The sequence below is a fragment of the Schistocerca americana genome, chromosome 11 (genome assembly GCF_021461395.2).
Source record: "Schistocerca americana isolate TAMUIC-IGC-003095 chromosome 11, iqSchAmer2.1, whole genome shotgun sequence".
Taxonomy (NCBI): domain Eukaryota; kingdom Metazoa; phylum Arthropoda; class Insecta; order Orthoptera; family Acrididae; genus Schistocerca; species Schistocerca americana.
Genome location: NC_060129.1, coordinates 19,059,954 through 19,074,511, shown reverse-complemented (window position 1 = coordinate 19,074,511; position 14,558 = coordinate 19,059,954).

Sequence of the window (14,558 nt, the reverse complement as noted above, 5' to 3'; positions counted from 1 at the left end):
TCGGGAAACGGACAGCCACGAAGCATCGCCGTTCACAAACCGCCGAATCACCCGGTGCCGCACAAGCTTCAGATTCTGACTCCACAGACTGAACAGAACATCCGTAAGCAAACACCATCACACAAAGCAGCTACACACAATAAAACATATACCAGAGGAAAATAGTGGCAAGTCCCATATGATCCAGAAATTAAACCAACAAATTAGTAGGGAGAAAAGAAACAGGCCCACACACACAGAGAGAGACAGAGAGAGAGACCGATAGTGTAAACAAAATTCAAATTCGTCGCCAAATACTCTGGAGAAGAGTTGAACGCTAACGGCTTTAGCAAACACAACGTGTGTTTGTGCGTGCAGTGCCCTCAGAACGCAAAAGAATGATGTCGCAAAAAAATTGAGCAATAACATGTATACGCTAAATGTTTTGACGCCAAAATTACGTCGCTGAATAATCAAGAGGTGTGCAGTGCAGGACACCATACAGATAGTCCTGCTAAACTGCGTAATGTAAAAATCACGGTAAGAAGAAAAAAAAAACTTTCTTTAGGCCTGTCTTTGTTAGATCAATTAAAACATAAAATATGTTCACTTTCTACAGCTTACAATAATCAGATGTCCGCTGGGGATGGCACAGAGGTGCCTAAACATGTTTGGGTAACAAGAGAAATTACTCTTTCTGCATAAAAGGGGAACCTGTTTTCAATAATGTATCTATATATTCGCCATTTACTGTAAGAGTTATTTTCACAACTGCAATGTCGCCTTTGCGCTCTGAACAAGATTTCATCTCGGCACATGTCAGACTTTAAACTCCTGCGACACACACACACACACACACACACGTCCCGATTTTTGTAACTTCATGTCGTGAACCGTTTCACCTATTTAAATGCTAACTGTTTTACTGCATTTTTTAATAAATGTACTGTGATGGAGTCTTGGAATTTACTACAAATGGGTTAGCTACTCTCACCACCAAATTGGACACACAGATCGCCTGCTTGCATCTAAATAGCTATCCGTTCTGCTGCAAGAACTGCCCAAGTGGCCATATCAGCGAGAGACGTACGAAGAACAAGCAGGAGGGATTGCGGTGCGTCGGCTCACTAACATCGTACAGGAAATAGTGTAGCAGTCTCGGGTGGGAAGTTACGGGGTCATTATTGCTTTCTTCGCAGTCGTGGCTACATTCAGAAACATGTACGGAGATTTCATACCAAATGGGGGTCATGCGCGTAAAAAAGCGTTCGGAAGAAAAGTAAGGAGTAAATATTTGTACAAAGAACGGGTGTTCAAAAATTACAGATTGTATACGACTCAGGACAACCGGAAATCTGGGAAGAACCCGTGAATTTTTTCATTGTTTTAGTTTTCAGATAATTTTTTGTAATTTTGGCTGGTAGGAACTGATTCTCTGGCAAATTGTATCCCGCTACTGGAGAATAACACTGCAGCAATGAACGGGAGGGAAAAAATTAATCTTTAGTTGCAGAGAAATGCGCCATTTACAACAAGAAAACAGCTAAAAATATGTCAAAGGCCTTGGGGCGAAGACGATGTGATACTTTGTAACAATAAACTCCTTTCTGTGAGCGTGACGTCACAGCTGCTTACGTCAGGTTCATCTGGGCAGTCGCCAGCGGGCTGTTGCGCATGCGCAGTTGACTCGCCCGCTGCTCGGACTGCTCCGGCCGTTAGCTGCGTCGCGCGCCCTGGCTGCCGCATTCGCGCATGCGCAGAGTTATCTGAGTTGCAGCGAAGGGGTGGAGGGGGGGTAGTGTCCACGTGACCCGTGTTTGCGTTCAGTGATATAATTCGCTGCTTCCTCTTCATATACAGCTCCCACGTCCAATGAACACAAAACGTATTTCTGTGGCCGGGAGCTATGAAGCGAATTAAAATACATTAACATATTTATTGAAGGCAAAAATATATTATTAGTTTCAGTTTTCTGGATTTTATTTCAAAGTTTTTGGCAGTCAAGCATTAACTGCTTTGCAGAACTATGAAGTTATTGTTGTCAGTTTGCTACACAAGTCTGGCGTTACTATTCTCGCTGAGGAAGTCAATTTATTTGAAACGAAGTGTTTCATTCCACAGCTGTTCGTTGAATGTAAAGTGCACGTTTTCATGTTCTGCCATGTATGGCATTATGTCATAATGAAGAGAGAAAAAAACATGAGATGCTACAGTACTGCTACTGAAAGAAAACTTACGTCCCAAAAACCACACCGAAAAGCTTAATGTCAGGTGGGACCTACTTAACTGTGAATCTGGACAGTGTGCACTTCAGACCGAAGTATTCACGTTAGTATAGTTTACGAAATTCTGATGCACTCCGAGTATCCTCTGACGTCCTGTTTCTTTTATGGCGTAATGTAACACCTCTTTGTGCTTTATACACACAAACATGCGGCGTTCTTACGTCACTGCAGCTGCGCACGCGCAGTAATGCCTGTTTTCTGGCGCTCTCTGGCAACTGCTAAGTCGAAGGTATTTGAGACCGTCTCGGGATAGTTTTGCGAATGGTGGTTTGAAAAGTGTTACTTTCAAAGTAAATATGCTTCTACGCAGGATGAATTATGTTACGAGTGAGGAAGTGGGATTAATGTCTTAAAAAAACAGAGCGTTCGACTCTCGTTTCGAGCCCTGAAGACCAGACATTTACGTCAGTATTTTAAATTTACTGGCAAATTTGTGCGACGTACCTCAGAGTACAACACACGCAATAAACGTCGATATTGTATGTGAAAGCTTGGCTTTTCTTGTTGCTACACTTCATATTTTAATGCAAACCCCTAACTTTTCCTATTTGTGTGTTCGCGCTACGTAGGTGATTGCTATTGGCTTAATACAGCGCATGTCCTATGCTCTGAATGTCTGCTGTCATCGGCTGGCCAAGTCACGTGCCATGACGTCGCAATCTCGATTTCAAAGCTCCGGAAACTAGGGTGCCGTGTTTGGTGCAATTCAAATTTATAGTTTCGTAATACGAAAATATGCAGCGTAGGCCTATATGTTGCTGGAAATGAAAGGCCGTTCAAAAACTTCTCTCCCCGTTCCATTTTTTCCAGGAAGTTCCACGCCAGTGTATAAACCATAACCATTCAAAGGATAGATAAGTTTTACAGTTCCGAGGGAAAATTTACTGGAAACCTACCGTCACTTAGCACGGAAAAAGTGTATTTTCACCCGGGGAAAAGCATATTTTTACACCCTGAATTACCAGTAAAAGAATCAACCAAAAAAGAGGTGAGAATCCTGGAGGCCAAAGAAAATGCGTGACCTTTAAGAAGCAGCAAATACACTTTCCCACAACGTAAGTAAGACATCGGGTAAGAATTATTCTCTGTATCAGGAACCTGACTTCGGTGCGCTCTGCCCCTAAAATCTCGGGTAAATTACTCTAAAAGCTGACTGATATTGTCGTGTTGGTTCCACTAGCGATGGGAACTACAGGAATTACCGAGAATAAGTACCATTCATTTCGTTTACCACTATTATTCATGTGCAACAGGTGTATTTACCGGTTTCCGCTACTTGCAGAAGACTCCAAAGCTTGGAAGGCTTCGCCGTAAAACACGTAACGTGGTAATTGATGTACTCGCTGTCCCCGGTCTGCGACTCGTATTTGTTACATTAGAAGGTGCTGTGGCGTGGCTGGAGGATGCGATATCTTTCATTTCGATAACTCTGCTCAGATGCCTGCAGACGAACCAGTTAAATACTTCGGAGCAGACTGCGAATATCGTAAAGAATAAACGTAGGTGACTGGACGATTAGTCGCAAAACAGACTGCGCGCTGCTAAACAGAAAGGTGGCAGCTGAAGGGCGTGTTGCACGATGCCACGGAAGTAGCAGCAGGCAGGAGGTAACATTCTTTCTGAGAGTGTGGCTCATGTCCAGTGTGAGAGGGGCCGTGCAGATCCTGATCTACATCTACATGATTACTCTGCAATTCACACTTAGGTGCCTGGCGGAGGGTTGATCGAACCACCTTCAAGCTACTCCCCTACCGTTCCACCCTCGAACAGTCGCGGGAGAAACAAACACTTACATCTCCCCGTGAGAGCTCTGACTTGCCTTATTTCGTTACGAAGATCATTTCTACCTGTGTAGGTGGGCGGCAAAAAAATATTATCGTACTCTGAGGACAAACTTGGCGACTGAAATTGCATGGGAAGGTCCTGCCGTAGCAAGAAACGGCTTCGCTTTGACGGCTGCCATGTTAATTGCTGTATCATATCCGTAGCGCTGTCTCGCCCATTTCGCGGTAATACAAGACGACCTGCCCTTCTTTGAACTTTTTCGATCGCTTCCGTGAATCCTGTCTGAGGCGGGTCCCACACTGCACAGCAGTACTCGAGAAGGGGGCGTACAAGTGTAGTGTAGGCGGTCTCTTTAGTACACCTGTCACGTTTTCTACTTCTTCTGTCAGTAAATCGTAGTCTCTAGCTTGCTTTCTGCACAACATTATCCATGTCATCGTTGCAGTTTTAGGTATAAACAACTTAAACTCTAAGTATTTAGCTGAATTTATATCCCTCAGATTTTTGTGATTTATCGTCTTAGTGGTTTCTTTGTCGTGCTCATGTGGACGACTTCACACTTTCCATGATTTGTAGTCAATTACCACTCCTTGCACCATTCTGATACCTTGTCTAAGTCATTTTGCAATTCGTTTTGGTCATCTGATGACATTGCATGACGGTAAGTGGCTGCACCAGCTAGACACTGTCTAAGAGCACTGCTCAGATTGTCTCGTAAGTGGTGTACGGACACCAGCAACAGCAGAGGGCCTCTTAACACTTACTTTGGAGAACGCCAGGCGTTACTTCTGTTTTACTCGATGACTCAGTTACTAAGAACTGTGACTTTTCCAACGTGAAATCACGAATCCAGTCACACAACTCCACAGGTGCGCAATTTAACCAGAAGGGACGGTGTCAAAAGCGATATGGAAACCTAAAAACTACGTAATCAAATTGACGTCCCTTGTCAATAGCAGTCATTAGTTCGTGGTAATAAAGAGCTAGTTGTGTTTCACAAGAGCTTAATTTTCTAAATGCCTGCTGGCTGTTTCTAAATAAATCGTATTCTTCGAGGTGGTTCATAGTGTTCGAGTGCAGTATATGTTCCAAAACACTACTGCAAACCGAGGTTTGTGATGTGGGTCTGTTATTCAGTGGATTACTCTTATCCCGTTCCTTGGCTATTGGTGTGACTTGCGCAACTTTTCATTCTCTGAGTACGGAGCTTTCTGCCAGCGAGCAGTTGTATATGGTTGCTAAGTGTGGAGCTGTTGTATCAGCATACTGTGAGAGTAACAGACTGGTATACAATCTGGACCGCAAGCTTTGCCTTCCTTGTGGTTTAAGCTGTTTTGCTGCACCAAGAATTTCTGCTTCTGAATTACTCATATTGGCAGTTGTCCTCGATTCGAGTTCTGGAATGTTTACTTCGTCCTCTCCTGTGAAAGAAATTCGGAAAACAGTTTGGTAACTCTGCCTTCGTGGCGCTGTCGTCAAAAAGATCACCATTGCTATCGCGCAGTGAAGGTATCGATTGCGTCTTCACGGTGTATGCGATCCGGGACAACTGGGAAATCCGCGAGAAACCCGGGAATTTTTTCATCCGGAAGAAAACTAGGAAAAACGTGGTATATTTAAAATGCCGCGAACTTTTCATTGTTTTAGTCTGCAGTCAAACTTCCGTAAGTTTGACTGGTAACAACTGATAAACGCCAAAATGTGTCAAAGGCTTCAGGACGAAGACTGTGGAGTACCTCATAACAATAAACTGCTGCCGAGGAGTGTGACGTCACACCTGTTTGCATCAAGTTCAAAAAAAGGCTGTGAGCACTATGGGACTTGACATCTGAGGTCATCAGTCCCGTAGAACTTAGAAATACTTAAACCTAACTAACCTAAGGACATCACATACATACATGGCCGAGGCAGGATTCGAACCTGCGACCGTAGCAGCAGCGCGGTTCCGGACTGGAGCGCCTAGAACCGCTCGGCCACAACGGCCGGCTAAATATCACACCGACGCATCCTTTTATGCGCAAAACAGCTTAGGCTCTGAAAAGATAAACTGTTTGACGCGTCCCTTGTCTTCCTACTACTTTCTGTTCACGAAATGTCCCATACTAAGTGCGTGGTTTGAAGGAACCTGTTTTAAAAAAATCAAATGCCTCACCAATGCAACTTTTTCACACCTCATTCGCCTTCCTACCGTCTTCTGCAAATGCCTTAAATTTGCTACTTGGTAGTCAGATACCGCATCAGTGTGGCTTTTTATGCACAAAACAGATAGGTGTGAGGCGGTGAACTTTTAACGTTTCATTACACCAGTTTCCGCTGTCGGTTTGGTTGCGTGCTAGAGTGCATTCCAACCTCCTTGTTCACTTACGTAGCTCGCGATACCTGTTGCGGAAATTTTTCATTTTCCCCTCAGATCAGAAAATAAGTTTTGTTTGAGGAGCCCGCCTTCTGTGTTGTGCGCTTCTGATGCGTTCTTCTCGTCGTCATTCCGCTACACGGGACCAGCCGTAGCGCTTCTGGAATCTCGACACGCCGGCTTAGACCGCTGTGTAGTTTACCTCCCATCTTTTGCGATCCTGCTGACATATTCTTGTGTAACCGCGAGGCAGGGAGATTGTAAACGTTGTAATAACCATCTCCAGACTGTCTCGAGCAGCAACTGGTCATTTTCAGAGTTCTCCTTCACTATCGCGAAATTAGTGGGGTGATACGATACCGCAGATGGGGTGGCAGAGATTAAAATAGTGGCGCTTTTCCGTGCGACGAGATGTTATACGAAATTTCGGTCACCGGCTTTCTGATCGCAATACGAAAATGTTTTGCTGCCGTGCAACACGTAGGGAAGAATCTTTTCAAAGCCTTAGTGAGTATTTGTACAGGTTTTTTTGCGACGTTGTACCAGTAAGTACGGATAGCGGAAGTGCTCTCTCCACGACAGACTTTGGTGACGTCACAACACGGACAGCCGCGAAGAATTTATCGCGAGCGATTTCGCACCATGGCGTATACCCTAGTGAGCTTGTCCTCGTGTTCTTCTCTCCTATATAATACATTTAGTACCCTGAAAGATTCACCGTTTTATGACGAAACAAAGAGTTTTGGATTCTATTGTGTCTACCTTTTGTTATAATATAGTTGCGCTACACCTTGAAGACACACAATTGACGGGCATCTGTCAGACCGTTTCTTACGCTCCGGGTTAGAAGCGCCAAACGAGTACCTGTTTCCCGCTTTATTCCTGCCTCTACAAGCCGGTCACGTGACCTGTGCTGGCTGCAGGTCACCACTGCTGTAACGTCTTCCGTCTCCAAATTCTGCTGCAGTGTGCTCCGTGTTCAGGGCGTATACACAAACTATGACTTACAACGGAACAGTCCAGTAAGACATGTCGAAATCTACTCTGAAATTTTTTACAGAGGAAGAAAACATCGAAAGAAATGGATTGCCAAACTTTTAGCTGCTAAGGAGCACTGCAAGTATTTTGTAAAAAAATGTTGACGATACTGTGCACACATTTTCGCCGCGCCGAGAGCGGCTTACGACAGCGGTTTGTACAGCCCTGCCCGGCTAGCGCTGGACACGCAGACAGAAATTCTGAGCACCTGAAGCCTGGCTTACGTTGTGTCTAGGAATCCTGCATACTCGGTTCGCTAGACATAAACAGTCAAACAACTCGTACGAATCAGTTTCATTGCGAAACACAATTACGATTACTCAACTTTGATACGTGTCGCAGGCAACGGGCGGGATACAGAATGGTCAGCCTGCATCGTAAGAGACGAACAAGTCTGTGCTACGCAGGGGCAGCCGCCGCCGAAGCCGCGGTCCGCCTCGAGTCGGGGGCGGCGCCGACGCCGCCTCCACGCGGGGGCCGCTGCTGGCGCGCTGTCGTCCTGGAGGGAGGCCGTTCTCTGGTGTGCGGCTGGAACCGTCTGTACGGAGGAGAACTGCCTGTGAACGCTGTCTTACTGGTTTCTACTCTCTGGAGCTAATACTCGCCACACACGATACAGCTCCGTCCTGCTACAGCCACAACGCGAAACTTTGCTCTTCAGTGAGGATTATTTTGCGTGTCAAGCGCACTCTTCTTGACGGAGCATCCAAAATGGAGCAGGGAAGCAGGAATTTAAGTGTCTCAATTTGTACGGAAGCGTGACATGCGCGGAGATCGTGCTCTTTGCAACGGAGTTGCATCTCCATCTCTCGTTACCACTGGTCCAAAGTTTTCCTCGTATGTCGGCTGCCGTCTTTCCCTGGTTTCTCACTACCACTGAGGGGAAATTACAAACAGACCGCCAGTTACCGACTTCGAGTATCATCTGAAGAGGAGGCGACACAGCTAGCGTTTCCACTAGGTTTGTAACGTCTAATGGTCATATTCTTTTTTGTTCCTTTTTTTTCTCTAAAAGATCTATGATGTAGTGGCAAAGCGCCCGCTTCGTGATCCAGAGAGAGCGGGATCAAATCCCGTTCAGACCACAACTGCTTTCAATGTGATTTCTAACCGAGCATGCACTTCCTCAGACGTTGGAGTGGCCACGAAAGACACGTGGTTGGGACTCCACGTCAGACTGCAGGTGTCCACTTTGCGATCAGGTGACAGGGGAGGGCCAGGGACGCGCCAGCAGCTGCAGTGCGGCCGCCAGGGAGACCTGCAAGAGGCCTGCCGGGCGGGTTCTCTGCCGCTCGTGCTCGTCAGCCCGTCTGCCGCTGTGGAAACCTGCCTTGAACTGTGCAGACAACTGTCTGAATAACTTCATACCGGCTGTTGCACTCTTGCACGTGTATCAGTGGCTAGCAGAGACAATAAAATCATGGCAGTGTGTGATGTGGCAGGCGACTTCCATCAGTGAGGACTTGTAACTTGTTGAACTGAAATCTGTCTTGCATTACCACATTTTATAACATTTCCTGTAGGCCATTCCTTGCAATGATGATCGAATGTTGTACATTTCACTATCAGCGTAACAGTTGTTTGTTTATTCTGTGTAGTCGTCACAAAAATGCAAAGTGTCTGTTGAATGAGAAAAAGAAACCGGACAAAGGAAACATTGATGCAGCGACCACTAGTATTATTTAGACAGAGCTGGGATGGAGTCACAAGTGGTCCCGGCCATTGTTCTGCATATTGCGCCTCATTCCAGGCGTGACTGATCTAATTCGTAAAGTGTGGCCAAGACAACTGGCGATGCACGAATGGCGGTAGCTTAAGAATACTCTTCCGCTGATAAACCAGAAACGAGACAGAGGTATCGGAAATGATGTTGTCCGGTAATTTCCTCAAAAAATGGTTTCCACTGTCGAAAACATCCTTTATCGAGAGGTCGAATCGCACTAGTGATTCCAGGCGGAATCCACATTACGTCCACAGATTTTTCGTCACCCACCACAAAAACAGACGCGTCGTTATGTCCAGAACATGAGTGCAACGAAAGCAATGCATTGGTTTCTGCAGCTGGTAGGAATACTTCTCGAACGAAATGGTGGAAATTATTCTTTCCCATTGTCACAGATTTTGATACATTGATCACAAAATCTTTGGCACTAGACAGTCGATTCTCTAGTTTTGGTCCTAATTTGTGTTGCGGTTCTTGCAAACAGATGTACAGCTGCAGAAACAGTAAACCGCCCGCACTTACCAGCAGCATTACGGTACAAGAATGTGTCGTTGCATTCACTGAGTGGGCAGCCGACTCCGCCTCTTTTCCACCCCGACACGATAAAGAGCGGGCCGCACGCAGTTCTCTCACCAAACCCGACTGATCGGCGCTGTAAACACCAGTTGAGGGGATGGCGGCAGGTTTCGCCTCTGAGTCAGCCGCGAATTCCCGTGCAGCACTGCCCGCCACCGGCAGCTGCTCCACAGGGTCACGTGACGTAAACCCGGTGGCTCTGCGGCCTCCTGCTCTGTGCGACTCCTGGAAGCCGCGCAGCCGGCCGGCCAGAGGCCCAGAGCCGGCAGTGGCCGCGCCGGCTGCAGCCCCGCACACCTCCGCCGCTGACGGCGCACAGCCTCTCCATCCGGCCAGTCCTCCATCTTCCCCCGACAGGTTTTCCACTCAGGTGGTTTGGGGCCTCCGTTTGGCGCACATTCCTCACTTCCTCTAATTCCTTCTTCCACTTCCACAGTTCACGCCCAGATTCGAACACATGACGTTCCAATACGTCACACGGTCCACCTCGTGTTTCACGTGGAAGAACGAACGACTCCACGACAGATCAGACAGTCGTGTTTGCAATTCGCGCGTTATCACTGTCTACTGCGCATGCGCGCCAGGTATGTCCCGCGTGGATGGCGTAACAGATCTACGTGAACCAGCCTGTAGTTACGGATATGCACGCTTGGGTCACTGGTGCATAGGTCTACGGTTTAGGGGCATAAGTGTTCAAAAATGGTTCAAATGGCTCTGAGCACTATGGGACTTAACATCTGAGGTCATCAGTCGCCTAGAACTTAGAACTACTTAAAGCTAACTAACCTAAGGACATCACACACATCCATGCCCGAGGCAGGATTCGAATCTGCGACCGTAGCGATCGCGCGGTGCCAGACTGAACCGCCTACAACCGCTCGGCCACCACGGCCGGCGGCATAAGTGTAATATAGGCTACTAGGGTGTGCCCCCAAGGGAGTGCTACAGGACCGTTACTTTTCGCTATATATGTATGACGTAGTAGATGACGTCAGAAGTTCCGTCATGCTTCCGCTGCTGCACACGGAGGAGTCGCGGCGGTGGGAAACTGCAGCGGAGTACAGGAGGACCTGCAGGGGGAGCAGGCTTTGGTGCAGGGAGTCGCAGCGGACCCTCGACATGGACAGGCGTAACGTAGTGCGAGTACGTACACAGGAAGACCAGTCACTGTAAGATTACAAAATTACAGAACAACCACTGGACAAATGGTTGCAGTAAGTATCAGCTCTTACGTTCTCGAATTTTCTCGCTGTGTCCAGTTCACGAGAAGTGTGTGTGTGGGGGAGAGGCAGTGTGTAGTGCGAGTCTTAGCGGAAAATGCTCTCTCGCAATGTCAGCAGCAGACCTCTCCCTGATGCACAACGCCTCTCCTGCAGCGTCTGCCGCTCGACTTTGTTGGCCGTCTCTGTGACGCTCTCTCTCGCGCAGACCAAAAGGTCCCGTGACGAAACGCGCCGCTCTTCTTTGGACCTCCCCTGTCTCTTCCTCCAGTCCCACCTGGTGAGCGTCCCACATGTTTCCTTAAGATTCTCCCTACGAATGTGTCTGGCATCCCCTTTTGCTGCTAATTGGTTTCCATCCTCATTCCACATAGGTTCGCTGTGGATAGGTACTCATAGATTTACGACTGTCACAGCAGGGGCCACAGAACCACTTGTTCAGAATGTAGTCTACCACTACTAGTCACACATCCACGGACAGGGATGCCAAGTCTAACTCTACGACAGCAGACAGGGGAATGAACGTTGGAAATGTCGTCTGCCAGAATACGTACACGGGGACGCACACTGATGCTACGAGTGATTTAGATGTGCAAGTCCAGTGCGTCCACCGCACACTTCTCGTAAGTTATTTTTAGTGTTTTTTCATTACCTCCCACCTCACAGCTGTTGCCCCAATAAGTTTCTTCTCCGTCGTTCGCGAGCTGTAACGCTTGTACCGTAAACACTGCTCAATAGTGTGATGACTACGTACATTTTAAAGCTCTGCATAACAAGAACCGTAAGATGCTAGGATCCCACCTAATTTTGTTGTATTTCACCAATCACAAAATCAGTAAGACGATTTCTACAGCCAGTCTATTGTTGATATTCATAACAAGATTCCCAGTCACTATTCAGTAGTTCCAGAGGAGAGCAGCACGTTTCTTCACAGGTTCGTTTAGCGAACGCCAAAGCGCCTCCTTCTGCTGGAAAAGTTATGGCTATGGTATTTCTCGATTCCAAAGGACTCTTGCTTGTGGACATCATGCCAAGTGGAACCACCATAAATTTTGGTGTATATGTGATGACACTGAAGAAACTTCAAGCTCAATTGGGTCGTGTTTGACCACATCGGCAAAAGCGGCATGTTTTGCTGTTGCACGAGAACGCACGGCCACGTCAGACAAAAAACCGTGGAAGTGATCACAAAACTGGGAGGGACAACACCGAAACACCCGCCTTACAGTCCTGACCTGGCTCCATGTGACTATCATCTCTTTGGGAAACTGGAAGGCTCTCTTCGTGGAACAAGGTTTGAAGATGATGACTCCCTCGTGCACACTGCCAAACAGTGGCTCCAACAGGTGGGTCCAGAATTTAACTGTGCGGGTATACAGGTGCTGGTTCCAAGCTGGTGCAAGGCAGTTGAGAGGGATGGAAATTATGTGGAGAAAAGAAAATGTTCTTCCTAAAGGATGTATCTACACAGTGTACAACTTTCAAACATGTAGAATAAAAGATGGATATTAAAAAAATGGTGTGCATTTCTTTTGGAGTGACCCCCGCATAGCAACTTTGAGTTAAGTTTCCTGTATCAGCATCATAAGTTAACTTTTGTCACTGGCCTCACTATATTATCTCAGTATGTCTGACCTAGAGTAGTGTGCAAAGTATGCACTGTGGCCACATGCTTAAGCAATAACTACGAGTTACAAACAGTACAGTTATGTTTGTGTATTAAAAATGCTCTTGTCAGTGATATTAGTGATTCATGTTTTCCTTTCGAATATTTCAGTTGCTACTTCTTGCAAAACATCTTGTTCCCTGCAAATAACATACTCAAAATTGAACAAAATGAGAGATGTGAGAAATTGTTTTTCTGTCTGCGATTCTCTCTCAGTGCTGGCTACTGGATCACACGTGTCACTGAGCAGTGAGAGGCCATGAGTGTGAGAGGCCCACCTGTTATTAAGTGCACCCGTATAGAACTTGTTACAGTGGTTTAGCCAAGTATACAACATCAGCACATCTCGTAATCAGAAAGCCTTGTCTTCTCAAGGCAAGGTAAGGCAAAGCAAAGCATACACTATCAAAGGGAGAGCCACCTGAGAAACGACACACGTCATATACCAGCTGTTAAGTAAACAATGTCTTCTACATCGGCAAGACTACCACCAAATTATCAATTATGATGAATGGGCGTAGGTGTATACTGGCAACTCACAATATCCTGTTGCAGAGCATGCTCTACTACATGACATTCGTGATCTGGGGACCTGCTTCACCACACGCACCATCTGAATTCTTCCTCCAGACACCAGTTTCTCAGACCTCCGCAGATGTCCTTGGTTCTCATCACCTGCCTGGCCTTAATTTATGTTAATTTCTTCAGTCTCAGCATTTGTTCACTGTAACTACTCTTTGCTTCACTCCATTTTGGTTTTCTACATCTTTCGTTGTCTGACCTGTCAATTTTTCACTGCCCTATCCATCTCTGTTATGTACAATGCACTTGGCTTTTTAGTCTTATTAACTCCTGGATGATGATTAAGCAGTAATCTGTCTGCATATTACCCTGTCTTCCATCTTTAAGCTCTCCGGTTTTCGAATCTTGTCCGTTGCAGTTCCCAACAATAAGTTTTTCCTTTTCATCCTGTCCAATGTATCTCCCCTCACCTTGGGTACTGGGTGACTTTTCTGAACTATACCCCTTCTATAAACCTCTCCAGTACTTTTCCTTCACCCTTCTTCCTTCCCCTTCAACCCTTCTGCCTGAAGAAGGAGCCACTGGCTCCAAAGGCTTGTAAAAGTAAATCCTTTGTGTGTGTGTCTTCCCCTGCCACTGCTTGGTGAGTCAATTTTTTATCTATCTGTTTATACTATAATTGTATTTCTGCATTTGTCATCCTGATAAGACTTTTAAACCAACATTTTTCTTTGAAAACCCTAGATTCAAACAAGAACAAAGAACTGTTTAAGTTTGTAGGACTTTGGTTCCACCTTGCCAACTTACAGAATTGAACATTATTTTTGTTGGTTGAAGTGTATCAATCCTGAAAGAGTTTTTAACCTTATATTTTGATATCAGTATAACATGTGTTAATCAAGAAAGCCACAAGTTTTATTATCACAGCCAAGTGCACTTCCAAACAAAAAGGGGAGACATGAAAATAATTTCTGTGTATCATTTGGACAGCGCAGCACTTAAATTAAGTATAATTGGCTCTAATGTATTACTCAACAAAGCAAACCATGGACCTGGGCATAGCTGGAACTGGAACACTTACCCTGTGATGACAGTGTCATTAAATTTGTTGGTAAGAGGAAGTCACAACTGACAAAATGTGAATAAAACAAAGTAAAGAAAACAAAATTGAGCAAATATGTTTCTAGGTACCAATGTTTTATGATTAATTGTGCTTCCATTCTGTGCACCATATTTCATTGATAGACCCAGCTGTCTTTCAGGTGCTCAGAGTTTTGCTGTTGTGTGCTCACTGCTTGGACCAGACTGAAGTATTGTTTAGTCTCTCACTTACTTGTAGCTGAGTTACATTCCTGAACTGTACTATACCATTTGATGGATATGTCCTTTTTCTTTTTTTTTTTTAAGAGCT